At 49.4% G+C, this 15,601-nt stretch overlaps 1 protein-coding gene across 1 annotated transcript in view; it reads left to right on the forward strand.

Moving 5' to 3' along the window:
- Window positions 1–15,601, forward strand: part of CSMD3 (CUB and Sushi multiple domains 3) — a 1,529,921-nt gene that overhangs the window by 423,751 nt on the left and 1,090,569 nt on the right. The gene's annotated exons all lie outside the window — the stretch shown is intronic.

Below are 15,601 nucleotides of genomic sequence, written 5' to 3' on the forward strand. Positions count from 1 at the left end.
CTATGGTTTGCATCACACTAGCCCATACTGAGTCCTACTGGAATTTTGCTGGGGGGAAGACAAAATCTACTGCACAACACCAGTGGTACAAACGTATTGTGTCACACTCTTTGCTGGGTGGCTTTCAATAGAGCAGGCTGCTACATTTTAAAGATCAGACCGAAACCAGCAGCTATACCCATACAGGACACTCACCTAAACACAGTCTGGTTCACATTGGTGCAGACCGGTCTGCTAACCGTGGCAATTCCAAGTATCCATGGCGTGGTGCAGTAATTAACATTATGGGGCTGATTTAAAGTTGGCATCAAATCTGCTTTTTATTTTTACACTGAAAATCTATAGGTGGGTACACACTAAACAATATATTGGCAAAGGGGAATGCAATGCCCATCAAATAGTGTGTACCCCCAAATCCACTTAGGGGTCTATTTACTAAGCCTTCGATGGAGATAAAGTGGATGGATATAAGTGCCAGCCAATCAGCTCCTACCTGTCATTTTCCAACACAACCTGAAACGTGACAGTTAGGAGCACATTGGCTGGTACTTTGGGGGTCATTCCGAATTGATCGCTAGCTGCATTTGTTCGCTGTGCAGCGATCAGGCAAAAAAAAAGAGCATTTCTGCGCATGTGTATGCGGCGCAATGCGCATGCACGACGTACTTTCACAACGTCCAATGTAGTTTTACACAAGGTCTAGCGATGCTTTTCAGTCGCACTGCTGACCGCAGTGTGATTGACATGAAGTGGGTGTTTCTGGGTGGCAACTGACCGTTTTCAGGGAGTGTTTGAAAAAACACAGGCGTGCCTGGAAAAACGCAGGTGTGGCTGGGCGAACGCAGGGCGTGTTTGTGACGTCAAATCCGGAACTGAATGGTCTGAAGTGATCGCAAGCGCTGAGTAGGTTTTGAGCTACTCTAAAACTGCACAAAATAAATTTGAAGCCGCTCTGCGATACAACCGTTTGCACTTCTGCTAAGCTAAAATACACTCCCAGTGGGCGGCAGCATAGCGTTTGCACGGCTGCTAAAAACTGCTAGCGAGTGATCAACTTGGAATGACCACCTTTATCTCCATCCAAGGCTTAGTAAATAGACTCCTAATCTATAATTTGATTAGTTAAGTGGTCACATCATTCCGGCAGGTGCACTGCTCACCAGATAATACGATGCCAAGAATGACGCTGTGTTTTTACGTTAAGCATGTAATAATACATTGCGTCGCTGTCCGGGGGATCATGTAGTGTGTACGGTGATGTGATACAGTATACTGTTATAGCATCACTGGGTTGACACATCACTTGGGTGTGTACGCAGCTTAGCTGTCTCTGCACATGTTACATCTGACCCACTTGATGTGCAATATGGTTTTACCAAGGTGCAAAGCCGCCTGCTCTTTAATGCTTTACTCCCACATCAGAATCAATCCCTATGTATACTGTTCCTATAGGATATTTGCGAGTGTTGGTGTGAAGCCCAAATGGTATCCCAGTGCCTGCCAGTAGCCTATCTGTTGATTTCCAGGGCAGGATTAAGTGCTGAAAGTGGTCAAGAGCCTATTATGAGAAGGAGAGGAGATGAGACCAGTGCTATATGGGAGTGGCCAGTGCTGTGTGGGTGTGACCAGTGCTGTGTGGGTGTGGCCAGTGCTGTGTGGGTGTGGCCAAAGCTGTATGGGCATGACCAGTGCCTGCCAGTAGCCTATCTGTTGATTTCCAGGGCAGGATTAAGTGCTGAAAGTGGTCAAGAGCCTATTATGAGAAGGAGAGGAGATGAGACCAGTGCTATATGGGAGTGGCCAGTGCTGTGTGGGTGTGACCAGTGCTGCGTGGGTGTGGCCAGTGCTGTGTGGGTGTGGCCAAAGCTGTATGGGCATGACCAGTGCCTGCCAGTAGCCTATCTGTTGATTTCCAGGGCTGGATTAAGTGCTGAAAGTGGTCAAGAGCCTATTATGAGAAGGAGAGGAGATGAGACCAGTGCTGGGTGGGTGTGACCAGTGCTGCGTGGGTGTGGCCAGTGCTTCGTGGGTGTGGCCAGTGCTGTGCGGATGTGGCCAAAGCTGTATGGACATGACAAGTGCTGGTTGGGAGTGGCCAGTGCAGTGTGGGTGTGGTCAGTGTTGTGTGGGTGTGGCCAGTGCCATGAGGGCGTGTATACCCCTACACCATCAGCACCACTGTCTCTCTAAGGCCTAGATATATCAAGCCTTGTAGAGTGATAAATTGCCTGGTGATAAAGTACCAGCCAATCAGCTCCTAACTGCCATGTCACAGGCTGTGTTTGAAAAATGACAGTTAGGAGCTGATTGGTTGATACTTTACCTCCGTGTAATTTATCACTCTCTAATGCTTGATAAATCCGGGCCTATATATGTAAATGGCAGTACGGATGGTGCAATGGTTAGCATTACTGCCTCACAGCGCTGAGGTCATGTGTTCAATTCCCACCATGGCCCTAACTGTGTGGAGTTTGTATATTCTCCCCGTACTTGCATGGGTTTTTTCTACGGGTACTCCGGTTTCTTCCCACAATCCAAAAATATATCGGTAGGTTAATTGGCTCCCAACAAAAATTAACCCTAGCGTGAATGTCTCTGTGTGTACATGTGATAGGGAATATAGATTGTAAGCTCCACTGGGGCAGGGACTGATGTGAATGGGCAAATATTCTCTGTACAGCGCTGCAGAATATGTGTGCACTATATAAGTAACTGGTAATAAATAAATAATAATAAATAAATAAATAATGCATAAAAATTGCAACATTATGGGAGAAAAATAAAAAGACAATCTTAATATTCAGGATTTATGGTCGACCACGTGGCCACCTGGCGACTGGTCCTCATAGCTCCATCCCTTTGTTATCCTGGACCTATTAATTTCTAATAATAGGATGATTAAGATCCCCATTAGCAAGGAATACACCACTTGTCATTGTAATAAGACAATCTCTATCATTATTTTTTGCAATTGTTTTCTAGTGTGAAATTTTGTTGAATAAATGTATGTGATTACTAGTCAAAGTTCACATGATAATATATTGATTTATCTTTTGGTATACAGTATATGGTCAATAAATATTTTTTGACCTAGCCTATATATTTGCACATCCAGAGGTTTTTTTATTATTGATTTATGTTAATTTCTTTCTTCATTATGTATGGAGTCTGATCAACAGCATCTGCAGAACATTTTTATACATCTCCTCATTAGCCCCTGTAGGGAATCTATTTGTATTTTGTGTCCATAAGAATATTAGTTGGGATATACACCGAGGGGGTAATTCCAAGTTGATCGCAGCAGGATTTTTGATAGCAATTGGGCAAAACCATGTGCACTGCAGGGGAGGCAGATATAACATGTGCAGAGAGAGTTAGATTTGGGTGGGTTATTTTATTTCTGTGCAGGGTAAATACTGGCTGCTTTATTTTTACACTGCAAATTAGATTGCAGATTGAACACACCCCACCCAAATCTAACTCTCTCTGCACATGTTATATCTGCCTCCCCTGCAGTGCACATGGTTTTGCCCAATTGCTAACAAAAATCCTGCTGCAATCAACTTGGAATTACCCCCCGACTTTCATTTATTTCTATTTATTTAAGGTTTCCCTGAGATAAACTGTAATTAATTGTTTCAAGTTTCCCTTGAGATCGGGGAACACATGTAGGGCTAGATATAAAAAGTAACACAAAGAAGGATAGCTTTTCTGCTGTATGTTTGTACTTCTATACCTTGCACACAATCTCTCAAACACACACACAAAAAACGCAAATACACAGTACCACACACATGTGCCTAGTTTCTAGTTGCGTACGTTTAATATGTTTCGGTGTTGATAACTGCATTACAATTCCCTCTTTTGCAGGAATGTCTACCGACTTTATTTCCTCTTCCCACCTACTGATATAATAAATCTTACGTTTATTTTACAGCATGTCTGCGTAATATTAAGTAACTCTTGAAAGTAAAGCAATAAAGCTAATGTGGGTAATTCAGAGTTGATCGCAGCAGCAAATTTGTTACCAGTTGGGCAAAACCATGTGCACTGCAGGCGGGGCAGATGTAACATGTTAGATTTGGATGGTTATATTGTTTCTGTGCAGGATAAATACTGGCTGCTTTATTTTTACACTGCTATTTAGATTTCAGTTTCAACAGACCCCACCCAAATCTAACTCTCTCTGCACATGTTACATCTGCCCCACCTGCAGTGCACATGGTTTTGCCCAACTGCTAACAAATTTGCTGCTGCGATCAGGTCTGAATTAGGCCCAATGTGCTTAGTTAAACACTCAGTGTACATCAAGCTGGCACTTAAATATTTTCCCTTTATCAAGTTTCAATGCAGAATGTTGAATAGCGTCCCCATCTAGAAGCCATCGTAGTTTAACTTCACACCTTCAGGAGAACATCAAGTAAGCCCATCTGTATTATGGACCTTATTTAGGTTTGATAGCAAACCAAGAAAGTTAGCAATTGGGCAAAAAAACCATGGGGGTCATTCCGAGTTGTTCGCTCGGTAAGTTTTATCGCATCGCAGCGATTTTCCACTTAATGCGCATGCGCAATGTCTGCACTGCGACTGCGCCAAGTAAATTTGCTATGCTGTTAGGATTTTTACTCACGGCTTTTTCATCGTTCTGGCGATCGTAGTGTGATTGACAGGAAATGGGTGTTACTGGGCGGAAACAGGCCGTTTTATGGGTGTGTGGGAAGAAACGCTACCGTTTCCGGAAAAAACGCAGGAGTGGCCGGAGAAACGGGGGAGTGTCTGGGTGAACGCTGGGTGTGTTTGTGACGTCAAAACAGGAACGACAAGCACTGAACTGATCGCAGATGCCGAGTAAGGTTGAAGTTACTCAGAAACTGCTACGAGGTGTGTAATCGCAATATTGCGAATACATCGTTTGCAATTTTAAGAAGCTAAGATTCACTCCCAGTAGGCGTAGGCTTAGCGTGTGCAAAGCTGCTAAAAACGGCTTGCGAGCGAACAACTCGGAATGACCCCCTACCTAATCCTAACCCTCCACTTTCTGCAGCCTACCCCAAACCCTCACCCCCATCCCTAGTAATGCCTAACCCTAACCCCCCTCAACCTAACTCTAACCCCACCCGGGTGGTGCCTAAACCTAACACCCAACGCAGCCAAATCCTAACCCTCTCAGCTATACTTGCCTTCGGGATTCCGGCGTCGGGATGTTGACCTGTTCAGGATTCTGGTATCGGTGTTCTGACGGGTGGCGGGATTCCGATATCTTGAATGTATAATGTACCTTATCAAGCCTTGGAGAGAGATTCATAGGAGAAGTTGCCCAAAGCAATCAATCGGCTCCTAGCTGTCATTTCATAGACCAGGATTTCCCAAGCTTGGTCCTCAAGGCAAACTAACAGTCCAGGTTTTAGTAATAGCCATGCTTTAGCACAGGTGACTTAATTAGTCCTTCAGTCATTTTGATTTAACCATCTGTGCTGAAGCCTGGTTATCATTAAAGCTGCCTTGAGGACCGAGGTTGGGAATGTCTGTCATAGACTGTACTCGATAAATAACGATTAGAACGTTATTCTCCACTTTCTTTAGATGGCTTGGCAATGCTTTCCCACCCCCCCCATCATTTTATGGGGCTCAGAGTGCAAGGGAGCTGCAGCTATGGAGCCTGCGGAGGTGCCTCGTAGTTCCAGGTAGAACGCTCACTGCACATACAGCTGAAACATGCATCATGCTCATAAACTTAGAGGACATCCACATAAACATTTGGAGAACAAGCTCCATTTTCTACTGGACAGAATGAATAACCTTTATAGCATACTTGCCTACCTGACCCTCTCCATGGGGGTAATTCCAAGTTGATCGCAGCAGGAAATTTTTTAGCAGTTGGGCAAAACCATGTGCACTGCAGGGGAGGGGGGGGGGGGGGGGGCAGATATAACATTTGCAGAGAGAGTTAGATTTGGGAGGGTTATTTTGTTTCTGTGCAGGGTAAATACTGGCTGCTTTATTTTTACACTGCAATTTAGATTGCAGATTGAACTCACCACACCCAAATCTATCTCTCTCTGTGCACATGTTATATCCGCCTCCCCTGCAGTGCACATGGTTTTGCCCAACTGCTAACAAAGGCCCTCATTCCGAGTTGTTCGCTCGGTATTTTTCATCGCATCGCAGTGAAAATCCGCTTAGTACGCATGCGCAATGTTCGCACTGCGACTGCGCCAAGTAACTTTACTATGAAGAAAGTATTTTTACTCACGGCTTTTTCTTCGCTCCGGCGATCGTAATGTGATTGACAGGAAATGGGTGTTACTGGGCGGAAACACGGCGTTTCAGGGGCGTGTGGCTGAAAACGCTACCGTTTCCGGAAAAAACGCAGGAGTGGCCGGAGAAACGGTGGGAGTGCCTGGGCGAACGCTGGGTGTGTTTGTGACGTCAACCAGGAACGACAAGCACTGAACTGATCGCACAGGCAGAGTAAGTCTGGAGCTACTCTGAAACTGCTAAGTAGTTAGTAATCGCAATATTGCGAATACATCGGTCGCAATTTTAAGAAGCTAAGATTCACTCCCAGTAGGCGGCGGCTTAGCGTGTGTAACTCTGCTAAATTCGCCTTGCGACCGATCAACTCGGAATGAGGGCCAAAGTTCCTGCTGCGATCAACTCAGAATTACCCCCCATGTGCACTGCAGGTGGGGCAGATATAACATGTGCAGAGAGAGTTAGATTTGGGTGGGGTGTGTTCAAACTGAGATCTAAATTGCAGTGTAAAAATTAAACAGATAGTATTTCCCCTGCACAGAAACAATAAAACCTACCCAAATCTAACTCTCTCTGCACATGTTACATCTGCCCCACCTGCATTGAAACGTGGTCTTGCCCAATTTCTAACTTTTTTGGTTATATGTGCACTATCAGTGACCGCAATAATGCAGCACCTATAAACTGCTTGTATGTTCCCCTGCTATTCATGTAAATATGAGATGGGCTCATATTGCACAGATCCATGCAACGAAAAAAGTGACGAATGGATAGTCACTTCTAGTAATTGCTGTAATCATACAATTAGGAACCACTGGCATCCTCCTCAAATTGGTCATCCCTATTAGAAACCCTGGAAGCTAATAGTCACAGATGCACTTTTACGTTGATCATGTGTATAACACGCATGAAGGTGTTTGCATACATATGTGTTTGCTCTATACTTAGTACAGTATTTCTATATGTACTTTCCAGTATTTCAGTTTGTTTTCTGTTTCTTATGTCAGAATGCCAGGAAAATAACACAGGAACAAATAGTTGCAGTGGGGACACTAGCTGATATACAGTATGTACCTACCCACATACACCTATCATCAAATTGCATCAATAAGCCCCATTTCACTCACCGCAGACTTTGCAACTAAGCCACGCTACATGTCCCACCAGACACCTTTTCACAAAGTATGCATCTTATTCACTAATGCGACAAAATTGCAATGCACGGGTACCCTAAATACAGACTCTGTCATTGCATGTAGTTATGTGCAGTGGCCGTTTTAGGTGCAGGCTAGCAGGGCAGCCGTCCATGGCGCTGCGGTCTGAGGGTACATCTGCATGCACCCCACCAGCCCCTGCCCACTGCCCGCACTGCACTGGCCTCCTCCTGCTGCACAACCCCTGCTTCCTGCACAGTGGCAAAACTCCCGGAGGCTATAGAGATGATGGCCTCCGGGCACCAGCTGTCAGGGGGACACCAAGGACTCATTATTCTATGTCCATTTGAGAGGGCTGACAGAGCACAGCAGAAAAAACAGGTACTTTAAGTGTTACTCTTCTTACTTGTTAGATGATTAACTAATGGACTTGGGGCCTAATTCAGACCTGAAAAATGCACATCTACAATCAAAATCTTTGGCATGTGGGGGGACGCCCAGCACAGGGCAAGTCCGCTCTGCATGCCAGGTCCTGCACCCCCACCCCCGCAGACATACAAAAGCATTGCACAGCGGCGATGCTTTCACACCTGACAAGTAGCTCTCTGACTAGCTGCAAAGGCAGGTGGCTATCCACCATGTTTAGGGTCGCAGTGGCTGAGTGTAACATCACACACTCGCTGCCCATCCCACAAATAGTCCGGACATGCCTGCATTGTCCAGGCTGCACCCCCCCAAACGCCACCGCAATCAGGCAGAAGCAAACACAGAAGTGAGATGGCGTCGCATCTCACTGTGTGCGCACGCATAGTGAGGCTGCTGCTCATGCGCACACTTCACTGGGCTTCAGCCTACGCAAGCTGCTGCTGCCGTGACCAGGTCTGTATTAAGCCCTATGGCCCTTGTGTGCAATATGAGTGGGAGTCCAACAAAATTCTGCCTCTAGTATGCCCATCTCCCTTTGATTATTGTACTGTCCCTTCCATACAGGTCTCACCTGGTGTAATGTGTATAAAAGGGGCTCTACCTGGCATAATGTGTATAATGGGCTCTGCTCTACTGATGTGTAATGCGTGTAAGGGGCTCTAATATGGCATAATGTGTATAAGGGGTACTACTGTGTGGTGTAATGTGAGTGACGGACACTATTGTGCGGTGTAATGTGAATTTGTACTATTCTCTTGACACGCCCCTTCTTTATGAAGCCTTGTCTCTATATTTTTTGTAATGGGGGGGCATCAAAGGACATGTTCACCCTGGGCGTCGCAAGGTCTAGAACCGGCCCTAGATATGTGTGCTACTCAGATGCTAACCTTGGTGAAAAGGCAAAAGACTGAGGACCGATATGAATGAGTTCCACCAAGCCCCACTCCACACATCATTATGCTTAATCTGGGACTTTCTACAAATTCTTTTGCAAAATTAAGATTTTAATTGCAAATGGTGAACCTTGAATATGAATAGCAAACATGAGCTGCACATTTTAAGAACCACACTGAACTGACATAGCCTTAATCCCATGCACCAGACCAACTTTCCTCCAACAGTCCAACTAGTTGGTTGGACTGAAATTTTGGTTATGTATGTGAGCAAATGACAATCAGCCAATTGCTCCCAAGCACCGGAGAATGGACAAAAACTGTCATTCACACACGTCGTTAGAATCTAACAGATTTATACAACTTGACTGAATGCCAGTTTTTGTCTGTTTTCGGGTGTTTGGAAGCAGATTGCTGATAGTCATTTGTTCCTATACATTACCAAAGTTTTAATCCAACCAACCAACCAACCAACCAACTAAATGAATGGTTGGAGGAAGGATGGCCTGGTGTATGGCCAGTTTTGGTCTAGGCTTTGAAATTTATGAACCTCTCTATGATACCTTGAAATATATAACGTGTTTACTCACCTCATTCATTCTTAGTGAAGTCCTAGTGGCAAACGCAGGATTTCTAGAGGGGGGGTTTCCCATAATCTCCCACTCTGCAGAACATTGGAACAAGTACATGAGTGTGGGGAAGCGGTATAGGAACCTAATAATGACCCTGGACGTATAACATTTGTCTTTTCATACACTGGGTACTGTAATACAGTATTAATAAACACTATTGCTGGTCTATAGGTTCTCAAACTCTGTCCTCAAGACCCCACACAGTTCATTTTCCAGGACACCTGTGGATTACTTAAATGTGACAGTTGGTGAGACACAGTGCACCTGACTGGTGACCTGGAAAACGTGAACTGTGTGGGGTCCTGAGGACCAAGTTTGAGAAACCATGGTCTAGGGTAAAGGCTGTATAAAACTTTTAAATAATATAATAAGATAAGTGGTCAGGAAAAGCTTAAACATACCAAAATAAATAATATATACACAAATATAAAAGAACCAGTACTGCATTTTCTAAGGACACATTCTCTCACCTCATGGTACGGCTCCTGTCTCTTCTTCCTGGTAGCTACTCTCTGGTCCAGTGCACTGATTGAGGATACATTCTCCCACCTCATGGTAAGGCTCCTGTCTCTTTTTCCTGGTAGCTACTCTCTGGTCCAGTGCACTGAATGAAAACTCAGATCCACACACACAGCAAACTTGGTAGAAGAAGCTGCTACCGCTGGGCATGTGCAGCAGCTCTGCTAGGTCCCTTACACTGCATGATGTGGCGGCAGCTCTAGTAATAGTATTACATACCATTGCTATTGTTGTCATAAATGAGCCACATTCCAAGAGTAGCGGATTTTCTGGGCAACCAGACCACCCCCCCTTCCCTGCATTTGCCTATGAAGTCTTGTCCCTTTCATTTCTCCAAAATTAGAACTGTACCAGAATTTAAGACGATTGCAGATATATATATATATATATGTGTGTGTGTGTGTGTGTGTATATATATATATATATATATATACTAGGTGCTTCATCGCGCCCTACGGGCGCTCTTCACACCATCGCAAGGGGCTACGCCCCCTTAACCCTTGCATGCCTATCTGGGGTTCAATATTTGTATTATATGGAGTATTACCTGCATTCCTTTGTTAGTGGTTAAATATTGCACAAAGAAAGGGCGTGCAATGGTGAAGGAGGCGCAGCCCCTTGCGACGGCATGAACAGCACCTGCAGGGCACGATGTACAGAATGTAGCGGGTGCAGGGAGGGGACTGTGAATGGGGGAGGGTGTCTGTAGATGCTGCAGGTGGAGGGGGGGTGGATGCAGGGGGGGGGCCCGGATGGGGAAGGGTCGGGAGGTGCTGTGGGTGGGGGAAGGGCAGAGGAGTGGGGGCTGCAGATGGGGGAGGGGTCCGGAGGCACTGCAGGTGGAGGAGGGGCAGGGGTGCCACGGGTGGGGGAGGTGCAGGTGTGAGGATGTTGCGGATGGGTGAAGGGTTCTGGAGGTGCTGTGGGATGGGAAGGGGTGGGGGTGCCGGGGGTGGGGTAGGGGGTCTGGAGGCGCCGTGGGTGGAGGAGGGGCGGTGCGGGTGGTGCGGCGGATGTGGAAGGGGGTCCAGAGGCGCTGCAGGTGGTGGAGGGTCAGGTGCGGGGGTGCCGTGGGTGGGGGAGGGGTGGTTAAGGGGGGGGTCCGCGGATGAAGGAGGGTGTCTGCAGATGCTGCGGGTGTAAGGGGGGGGCAGGTGTATGGGGAGACATATTTGGGGGGTGGATGGTGGAGGGGTTCTGGAGGTGCTGTGGGTGGTGGAGGGGCGGGGGAGTGGGAGCCGCGGGTGGTTTAGGGGGTCTGGAGGCACAGTGTGTGGGGGAGGGGTGGAGTGCCGCATGTGGTGGAGGGGAAGGTGCGGAGCTGTGGTGCACTGGGGAGGGGTCTGGAGGCGCTGCGGGTACTGTACCTGCCAAAAAGGTAGTTGGAGGGTATGCAGTGTCAGGGCCAGGACAGGGGTGACAGCATCAGAACAGGGGTGATGAGGCCAGGACAGGGGTGACAGGGTCAGAACAGGGGTGACGGGGCCAGGACAGGGGTGACGGGGCAAGGACAGGGGTGACGGGGCCAGGACAGGGGCGACGGGGCCAGGACAGAAATGACAGGGACAGGATAGGGGTTACAGGGCCAGGGTAGGGGCGGCAGGACCAGGACAGGGGCAACAGGGCCAGGATAGGGTTGACAGGGCCAGGATAAGGGTGAACGGGCCAGGATAAGGGTGAAAGGGCAAGGCCAGGGGTGACAGGGACATGACAGAACACAGGGCACGGGAGAGATTGGTATTAGGGACAAAATAGTGGTGACAGACAGATGTGTCTTACCGGAGTCACTGCTGCTGGCTGCTGCTTTTTCACTCCAACCTGTTGGGATCTGCTGCTGGTGGAGACTTGGCATGGCTGACTCTCTCAGGCTGGAGTCCTGCTTCCTCTGGCCGTCCGCATCCCTCCCCCCCACTACTCAGTCACACACCGTGGACCTCGCGCGGCTGCCAGGCACTGCGGTAAGGGGAGACTGGGTGTGACTGGTTAGCCCCCAGGAGATGCTGTGGCTGGAGAGAGGAGGGGGTCATAGCATGCACGCGGCGCGGACCTCGCGGCTGCCGGGCACTGTGGTAAGGGGAGACTGGGAGTGACTGGTTAGCCCCCAGGAGACGCTGCGGCTGGAGGGAGGAGGGGGTCAGAGCCTGCAAGCAGCGCGGACTTCTGCAGCGCTGCCCACTGGTGTGAGAACCCCACCTCACTGCGGGCGGCAGCGCTGCAGCTAGCGGTGGGGTTGCCGGGACTGGAGATAACAGAGGCAGTACGGAACCTGCACAGCGGCAGGTGCCCCACAAAACTGCAGCTAAGAAGCGTGGAGTGTTTCCTAAAAAGTGACGCTCCTCCGCGCCAGAGAGACCCTACTGAGTTTGCTGATGTGGGGGGTCAAGCACACAGTGAGCCGGTGCCCGTCTGTCTGTACGGCATACCCCCTCACACACCCCCATACCTCCCAACTGTCCCAATTTTCGCGGGACAGTCCCATTTTTTGGTGTCTGTCCCGCTGTCCCACCCGCGGGCCGCAGTGTCCCGCGGTGGGAGGGGCAGTTGGGAAGCTCCTGTACTCGCTGTTCTGCGTCTATTTAGTAGAGACAGAGGGAGAGGGGGCATCAGGGGATACGGATTAAGGGGGGGGGTCCGGCAGCAGAGCCGGATTAAGGGGGGGCCCAGGGGGTACGTACCGCAGGCCCCATAGTTTTAGGAGGCCCCACGGCTGGAGTAGCTCTGTCCCAGCTCTGAAGCTCCCCCGTCCTGCCAGCAACAGCAGCAGCATTGTGCTACAGTCAGCACACGCTGCTGCGTGTTGGCAGGTCTGTGGTGTTGCAGAGAGGCAGCAGCCTCCCTGCTTTCTTCTGCCTGTGCAGGTGTGTAGGGGGGAGCGACCACCCCCTCTGGATTTACCCCTAGCTGAGGGGCCAAAATCCCATGTAAAAAAAAAAAAATCAATTTCTGGAATTTCCATAAGGGGGCATGGCCACGCGGGCGCGATTAGGCCACACCCCCAAACCCACATCAGGCACATCAATGAGCTAGGGCCCCCCTATCTCAAGTGCCATGGGCCCCTCGGAATCATAATCCGCCCCTGGGGGCATGCTAGCAGCTCACAGAGCGCTGGGCATGCCCCCTCACTGACGAAACGGGGCGTGGCTCGCAATTGTGGATCCTCTCGCGAAATTACGCCCCTTTTCGTTGGCCACACCCCTTTTCGCCATGCCTGTGTCCCTTCTTCTGCCTGAAGAAAGCTGGGAGGTATGCACCACTGTCTGCCTGAAGAAAGCTGGGAGGTATGCACCCCTGCCTGTGCCACGCCCATACCATCTGCTTCTGCTCCTGGTCTCCTATAGATTTTCCCAGATCTGTGACTCATTTGACTAACTCCGCCCAGTGTTGTGACTCCGCCCAGCGTTAGCAAATGAGGCACAAAGTCACAGATCTGGGCTAATATATAGGAGATATATATATATATATATATATATATATATACTAGGTGATTCATCGCGCCCTACGGGCGCTCTTCACACCGTCGTTAGGGGCTACGCCCCGTTAACCCCTGCAGGCATTTGAACATGCTCAGGCCGGTAGATAACAGAATCAGAAACGCAGGGCAGTATAGAAGGCATACAGAAATGGTGTCCGGTTGAGAAAAGATAGAGAGGTGTTGGGGGGGGGGGGGGAGAAAGGGAATGTACACAAACGCTGTGCGATCGGTAAAGGATAGGGAGAGTCGGGTGGTAGGGAGAGGATAAAGAGAGGGAAGGTGTTAGAGAGAAAATACCGTTGCAAGAGGCTACGACCCGTTAACCCCTGCACTGACTTCAGCTGTGCTATAATTGTTATTATATGGAGTATTACCTGAAAATTTGTTTATGCCAGTGGGTAAATATTGCAAGGGGGAAGGGCGTGCGATTGTCAAGGGGGATTAGCCCTTTGTGAGGGCGTGCAGAGTGGCCGCAGGGCACAATGAATAACATAGTGTAGAGTGTAGTATATACTGCTAGTGTCTGCATCATGAAGTACCAGATGACTAACAGCAATTCACTGTAGATAATACACCAAAGTGCTGTGGGCTCAGGTAGCAGAGCCGCTTTTACACACAATACCCACAGGTAGCAGAGCCGCTTATACACACAATACCCACAGGTAGCAGAGGTGCTTATACACACAGTGCCCACAGGCAGTAGAGTCGCTTATACACACAATACCCGCAGGTAGCAGAGGCGCTTATACACACAATGGCCACAGGTAGCAGAGGCGCTTATACGCACATTACCCACAGGTAGTAGAGCTGCTTATACACACAATACTGACAGGTAGTAGAGCTGCTTATACACACAATACCCACAGGTAGCAGAGGCGCTTATACACACAGTGCCCACAGGTAGCAGAGGCACTTATACACACAGTGCCCACAGGTAGCAGAGGCGCTTATACACACAATGAGCACAGGTAGCAGAGCCGCGTATACACACAATACCCACAGGTAGTAGAGCGGCGTATACACACAGTGCCCACAGGTAGCACAGTTGGTTCTACACACAATGGCCACAGGTAGCAGCGCCCCTTATACACAATGGCCACAGGTAGCAGTGTCGCTTATACACACAATGGCCACTGGTAGCAGAGCCGCTTATACACACAGTGCCCACAGGTAGCAGAGTTGGTTCTAGACACAATGGCCACAGGTAGCAGAGCGGTGTATACACACAATAGCCACAGGTAGCAGAGCCGCTTATACACACAGTGCCCACAGGTAGCAGAGTTGGTTCTACACACAATGGCCACAGGTAGTAGCTGTGTTTATACAAAGTGGCCATAGGTAGCAGCGCCACTTATACACAATGGCCACAGGTAGCAGAGCCGCTTATACACACAATGGCCACAGGTAGCAGAGCCACTTATACACACAGTGGCCACAGCATTAGTGTTTCCTATTAATCCAATGTCCATTGGTAGCAACTATACTCACAGAAGTTCAGTGTGTGTGGGGGGGGGGTTTCTATCCGTGCCGCTGATCACCCAGATTCAGGGCGGATGCGGATGGTGTCCGAGGTGTTACGTGTGGTGGAGGGGTGGGTGCGGGAGGGGGTCCAGAGGTGTTGCGGGTGGCGGAGGGGTGGGTGCAGGGGGACGGATGGTGGAAAGGGTGCAGAGGTGCTGTGGGTGGGGGAGGGGTAGGTGTGGAGGGGGCACGGATGGGGGAGGGGGTCAAGAGGTGCTGCTGGTGGGGGAGGGGGACTGTGGATGAAGGAGGGGTCTGGAGGTGATGTGTGTGTGGGAGGGGCGATGTAGGGGGGTGCGTTTGGAGGTGCAGGGGGGGTGAGCTTAGGTGATGGGTTTCAGAAGTGCTGTGGGTGGGGGAGGTGTGGGTGTGGGATGGCACGGATGGGGGATGTAGATGCTGTGGATGGGGGAGCTGTGGATGGGGGAGGGAGTCCGGAGGTGCTTCGGGTGGTGGGCCAGAGGGAGTCCGGAGGTGGTGTGGGTGGGGTAGAGGGTGAAGGGATGTAGCAGGGGGAGAGGTGGGTATGGGGGTGGTGTGGGGGAGGGGGGCCACGGTTGTGTTTGCTACTGGTGGGGGAGTGGGCGTGAGTGCCGCGGGTGTTTTTGCTACTGGTGGGGGAGTGGGCGGGAGTGCTGCAGGTGTTGGTGCCACAGGTGGGAGGGGGGGCGAGTGCGGCTGTCAGTAGTCTTCTATAGCACAGTAGCATTTTCCCCCGAACTCTGCGGC

This window comes from Pseudophryne corroboree, chromosome 5 (genome assembly GCF_028390025.1).
Source record: "Pseudophryne corroboree isolate aPseCor3 chromosome 5, aPseCor3.hap2, whole genome shotgun sequence".
NCBI classification, from domain to species: domain Eukaryota; kingdom Metazoa; phylum Chordata; class Amphibia; order Anura; family Myobatrachidae; genus Pseudophryne; species Pseudophryne corroboree.